Here is a 6,436-nt window from a genome sequence, read left to right as displayed (position 1 = left end):
TATCACAATTCCAGTGGGTCAGAAGTTTACATACACTAAGTTGACTGTGCCTTTAAACAGCTTGTAGAGTTCCAGATAATGATGCCATGGCTTTAGAAGCTTCTGATAGGCTAATTGACATCATTTGAGTCAATTGGAGGTGTACCTGTGGATGTATTTCAAGGCCTACCCTCAAACCTAGTGCCTCTTTGCTTGACATCATGGGAAAATCAAAAGAAATCAGCAGACCTCATAAAAAATGTGCAGACCTCCACAAGTCTTGTTCATCATTGGGAGCAATTTCCAAATGGCTGAAGGTACCACGTTCATCTGTACAAACAATAGTACGCAAGTATAAACACCATGGGACCACGCAGCCGTCACACCGCTCAGAAAGGAGACGCGTTCTGTCTCCTAGAGATGAAGTACTTTGGTGTGAAAAGTGCTAATCAATCTCAGAACAACAGCGAAGGACCTTGTGAAGATGCTGGAGGAAACAGGTACAAAAGTATCTATATCCAGAGTAAAATGAGTCCTATTTCGACGTAACCTGAAAGGCCGCTCAGCAAGGAAGAAGCCACTGCTCATAAACCGCCATAAAAAAGCCAGTCTACGGTTTGCAACTGCACATGGGGACAAAGATTGTACTTTTTGGAGAAATGTCCTCTGGTCTGATGAAACAAAAATGGAACTGTTTGGCCATAATGACCATCATTGTGTTTGGAGAAAAAGGTGGATGCTCGCAAGCCTAAGAACACCATTCCAACCGTGAAGCACAGGGGTGGCAGCATCATGTTGGGGGGGGGGGGGGGGGTGCTTTGCTGCAGGAGGGACTGGTGCACTTCACAAAATAGATGACATCATGAGGCAGGAAAATGTTGTGGATATATTAAAGAAACATCAGTCAGGAAGTTAAAGCTTGTTCGCAAATGGGTCTTCCATTTGCATCCCCAAGCATACTTCCAAAGTTGTGGCAAAATGGCTTAAGGACAACAAAGTCAAGGTATTGGAGTGGCCATCACAAAGCCCTGACCTCAATCCCATAGAAAATTTGTGAGCAGAACTGAAAAAGCGTGTGAGAGCAAAGAGGCTTACAAACCTGACTAAATACTTTTTTGCCCCACTGTATATTGTAGCAGGCTCAAGGGTGTGGGGTTTTACACGTCACCAAGTTCAATAACCAAACACGCACAGGGAGAACAACTAGAATGCAAATGGAGAATTTATAAGGGATATTTGCACACGCTGGGAAAGGAGGGGAATCCAGCAACCAGTTCACAACGGGTAATCGTATAGATAATTCTCACACTCTCCATAAAATGCTCCCTCTCGGTCCTCTTCCTCTTTTTGCAGTCCGCTTCCTCTTTTATCCCCAAGTTCTCAAAGGCTCAATAATCCAAAAGCTTGCCTCGTTGTGGCAGGAAGTCCATATAAGACTTGGGGGTGGAGCCAGCGAGCTAAAATATATCTTCCTTCAATCACCACTCCCCTCACCTCTACCTGCCATCCGCTCCTGGTCAGATCTGTCAGGGGGGTGGCTGGGGAGGCAAAGTGGGGGATAAAGAGAGATGTTCTAATGATGCCTGGGGGTCCACTTCCTGGAATCCACACATCCGGGCATCACTCCTTCTGGCATCCCTTCCGCTTCTCCGGCTTCATCCTCCCTCCTGGTTCCCTCGGTTCCCCACAGCTCCGGACATACTGGTCCACAATTGGCGGAACATCGGGAAATCCCTCCAGATAAGGACCGGCCCTGGCAGGTTTGGGACGACTCCCACTGGCCCCCTGTGTTGTCCCTTTGTGGTCTGTAGGTGGAGTAGTGTGGTAGGGTAGTCCTTGGTATCACTGTGTATGTACGTGATGGCCACTGTGTCAGTCAGGTTTGGGGACTGCGTGAAGTCAGATCGGATCAGGGTCACCATACTCCCGGAGACAAAAAGTGTTGTGGTGTCCTTTCCTTTGGCTCTTATCGGGGTGACAGGGGAAGGACCACTCTCCTTAACCCAGCATGTCACCAGCAAGCCACAGGGATGCCCGGTGGCTACCCCTGGCTGAGGCCGAAGGCATCGGGACATCACGGTTTGGACAGCTCCAGGCGATGTGTCCCGTCTCGCCACATTCGTAGCACATCTTGCTGTTCAGGTTCAGGACGGGGCGTCTACTCAGGGAGCTGGCTTTTGGTGTCCCTCCATCCTTGGCCGGGGTCTAGGCAGGGTCCTCCATCCTTTTTCACTCCTTTGGGCGAGTGGAGGGTTCAGTCTTCCGTGGTTGTCCACTGTGCAGGACCTCCAAAGCCACCTGCTGACCTTCTACCAGTTCCACCAGCTGATCCGTGCTCTGCGTTTTAGCTTGACTTGCTAACTTTTTATCTTAGAATGGGAGAGAGCGTAGAAATGTATCTATGACCTCTTTCTAGATGGGCGTGATCGTCAGTGGTTCAGCAGTTAGCCAGCTCTTGGCCAGCCTAATCAGATCATGAATTTGTCATCCGGGGGGAGGGGGGCGCTGTGGCATCATACGCCCAATCATGGAATCTTTGCGCCCTACTAATCAGGGTGTAATCGTACCGGCGCAGGATTTCCCCTTGTAATGCAGGCTGGCTCATTGCTCATGGGGCCATTTCTCCCTAGCCGCCATCCTCTCGAAGGCTTGGAGGTAAGCCTCGATGTCGTCAGCCTCTGTCAGTTTCAGTATAAACATACTGGGTTTGAGACGAGAGACTGCTGCGCCTGCAGCCACGCCGGCATGGGCGGCTGTCAGCTGGCTGAGTTCAGCTCGCAGGAGAGCGGTCTGCTGACGCTGTTCCTCCAGCAGCTCCCGATACATAGCCTGTTGCTATGTTCGCCTCCGCCAGCTGTTTCACCAATGCTTCCATAATGCTCCAAGTCTGTTTAGTTATTGAGCTTGGTTTGCTTTGCCCGCATTCTCCACCATATGTAGCAGGCTCAAGGGTGTGGGGTTTCCACGTCACCAAGTTCAATAACCAAATACGCAGAGGGAGCACAACTAGAATGCAAATGGGGAATTTATTAGGAATATTTGCACACAGTGGGAAAAGGGCGGATTCCAGCAACCAGTTCACAACGGGTAATCGTGCAGATAATTATCCCGCTTCTCACACTCTCCATAAAACGTGTTTCCCTCTCGGTCCTCTTTGTGCAGCCCGCTTCCTCTTTTATCCCCAAGTACTCAATGGCTCAATAATCCACCGGCTTGCCTCGTTGGGGCAGGAAGTCCATATAAGGCTCGGGGGTGGAGCCAGCAGACTGCAAGATATCTTCCTTCAATCACCACTCCCATCACCTCTCCCTGCCACCTGCCACAATATAAATAAAATAAAAAAGACTCCTGTACCAGCAGAGAAAAATACTCTGGAGTACCCCTTACCTGTCGACGGCACCCCCATCCAAAAACATGTAACACAGAAGTCAGCAGGTATAATGCATTACGTTTTGATGTAAACATTTGGGACTGCAACATCCTATCAATGCAGTTGATAGGGCATGTGCATATAAGGGCGGCAGGTAGCCTTGTGGTTAGAGCATTGGGCCAGTAACTGAAAAGTTGCTAGATCGAGTCCCCAAGCTGACAAGGTAAAAATCTGTTGTTCTGCCCCTGAACAAGGCAGTTAACCCACTGTTCCTAGGCCATCATTGTAAATAAGAATTTGTTCTTAACTGATCTAGTTAGATTAAAATATACTGTAATGTGTTATATAATCTGTCCAGTGTGTTTAGGTCTGGTTTTGATAATGAGGAGGGCCCATAGCGCTCTGTTCAAAAGTAGTGCACTATTTAGGGAATAGGGTGCCATTTGGGAATTATTCAATATCAAAGACAGATTGAAACAGAGCAGCTTCCATGCTTCTGGCCTGTATAATTGGCTTAATCAAGGAGCAGGGTGACAGGAACAGGCTTTCCCCTCCACTCACACCCTAAAAAGACAGCAACAATAATCACAGAGCAAATTAGCCTGCTGTCACCCACGTACTCCCTTGACGGAATTGTAGCCGCCTCAGCGCTGCAATCCACATCACTCGCCCAATCGCTAGGATTTTATTTAAATTCCAGAAACATGCTATCATATAAAGATCCGCCGTCGTTATTATTGTGCATCGAGTATATGAACATCTTTGTTTTCTTAAGGAATCGTAAGGGGTAATGGGCTTTCGCTCTCTCTTCTCTTTGAATAACAAGGGTATTCATTTGCGATTACAAGTAGTGCCCTTTCTTTTGCTGTAGCAGAGGGCTGTGTGAATGGAAGTCTGGGAGATAAGGATATTACACCCGAGAGCTGCTGCAGGCAGCCTCAAGACTTGCACACACTGGTTGCATCAAACTGTATGCGTTCCGGCAGAAGTCTGTTAATTTCATTGGGAGGCAATCTGCACTGCTGTGACTCATCTTGTTCTTCTGCTGGAACGCATGCAGTTTGAAGCAACCGGTGTGCATGAGGCACAAAACTCATCTCTGGGGAATTGCCTCAGAGGAATGAGATACTCCAATCTGATGTTGTTAGATCAACAAGACTGTTTGCCCTCCTCCATGCAAACACCCTACACACACAGTACTCTGAAAATGGCCAGGGCTACTGCAGTATAAGTCCCTTTGGATGACAATAATAATAAAAGCAGGGAAGAGAGGCTGGGAGTATTCTCAAACCCTGACACTGGCGGCCCTTTAGGGCAGCGGTTCATACTATGTTATATGACAGTACACAATTACGCAGTCTCTTGGTTTATACCACTAGTGTTTATAACCATTATACTGCTTTATGTAAAACGTCACCTACCCATTTGTTAGCCAATTATCTTTCTTCTTCCTCTCCCTTCACTGTGGTCTGCATTAAGTCTGTGTAAGCCTCTCTCCCCTTGGCAGGCACTGGTATCTCCATGTGCCAGCGTGTCTCTCTGGGGGTGACTCTAGAGGGCATCACTGTTGGCCAGCTGAGAGACGGACATCTCCACAGGGTGGCAAGGGGAGTGTCGGGCCATGGTCACTTGGCACACACTGACCTTCCCTTGGTTTGAGGGGCGTTGGCACAGCCTGTCACCCTGATAACTGTGGCCTGAAGCTCTGAGGGTGGCTCATACTAAAGCACACCAGTGGGCACGGTTCCTGGATAGTGAGATTAAAACTAGGATCTAATGCTAAGGCTACATGTGTCTGGAAGACATCTTCTTAAAGTGTGTCACATCTCTCTTCTTATGGATATGTGAAACTACTGCCACATCTAATATAATAATATGTAATATACAGTATGCCACTTAACAGATGCTTCTATCCAAAGTGACTTACAATCAGTCATGTGTACATACACTTTTCATATGCATGGACCCAACCAGAATCGAACCCACAATCCAAGCGCCATGTTCTACCAACTGAGCCACAGAGGACCACTACCACTGGATGGGTTAGGGCTGATTGTCTTCTGAAAACTGCGGCTTCTCCACTGATTATTGTATATCAGAAACCTCTAACACTAGACACTAACACGTAACATAGTAAAACCGGGACAGTCAAATAAGTATGATATGTTAGGTTTGGTATGGTTACATAAGACAGAAGGTTACTTAATAAGCCAAAAACAAAAGTAGGGTAGATGGTTGGGGTGGATGGGTGGGATAGGTTGTGTGTTCGAATCACGGACACCTTTACCATTTAGCTAATTAGCAACTTTTTGAGACCGTCTAACAACCCAAAGGTTGCGTGTTCGAAACTCATTACGGACAACTTTAGCCTTTTAGCTACTTTGCAACCACTTAGCATGCTAGATAACCCTTCCCTTAACCTTAACCCCTAACCTAGCTAACATTAGCCCCCTAGCTAACCTTAGCCATTAACAAATTGGATGTAGTGAGATATATGTTAAAAAAAGTGTACGAATTGCAATTTGTAACATCATACGAAATGGATGATGGAGATCCACAAAAAAAAAAGAATACCATACCAAAAGTAACATATCATACTAATTTGAGTGTCCCGGATTTACATTTACTATGTTACGTCTACCCCAGGTTGCTAACACAGTAATGACAAGAGGGATATGCTATGAATTGAATGTAATTTGAAAACAGTATGGTACCCTGTGTTAAGGCATCTACTGAGCAGGTGAATATAATATTTATGTTGATATGTAGGATGAATAACGGGATCAAATGATTATAGAATAAATTATTATAGAATACTTAAACATATACAGTGCCTTGCGAAAGTATTCGGCCCCCTTGAACTTTGCGACCTTTTGCCACATTTCAGGCTTCAAACATAAAGATATAAAACTGTATTTTTTTGTGAAGAATCAACAACAAGTGGGACACAATCATGAAGTGGAACGACATTTATTGGATATTTCAAACTTTGTTAACAAATCAAAAACTGAAAAATTGGGCGTGCAAAATTATTCAGCCCCTTTACTTTCAGTGCAGCAAACTCTCTCCAGAAGTTCAGTGAGGATC

The sequence above is a fragment of the Oncorhynchus mykiss genome, chromosome 11 (assembly GCF_013265735.2).
Source record: "Oncorhynchus mykiss isolate Arlee chromosome 11, USDA_OmykA_1.1, whole genome shotgun sequence".
NCBI classification, from domain to species: domain Eukaryota; kingdom Metazoa; phylum Chordata; class Actinopteri; order Salmoniformes; family Salmonidae; genus Oncorhynchus; species Oncorhynchus mykiss.
This window is presented reverse-complemented; position numbering follows the sequence as displayed.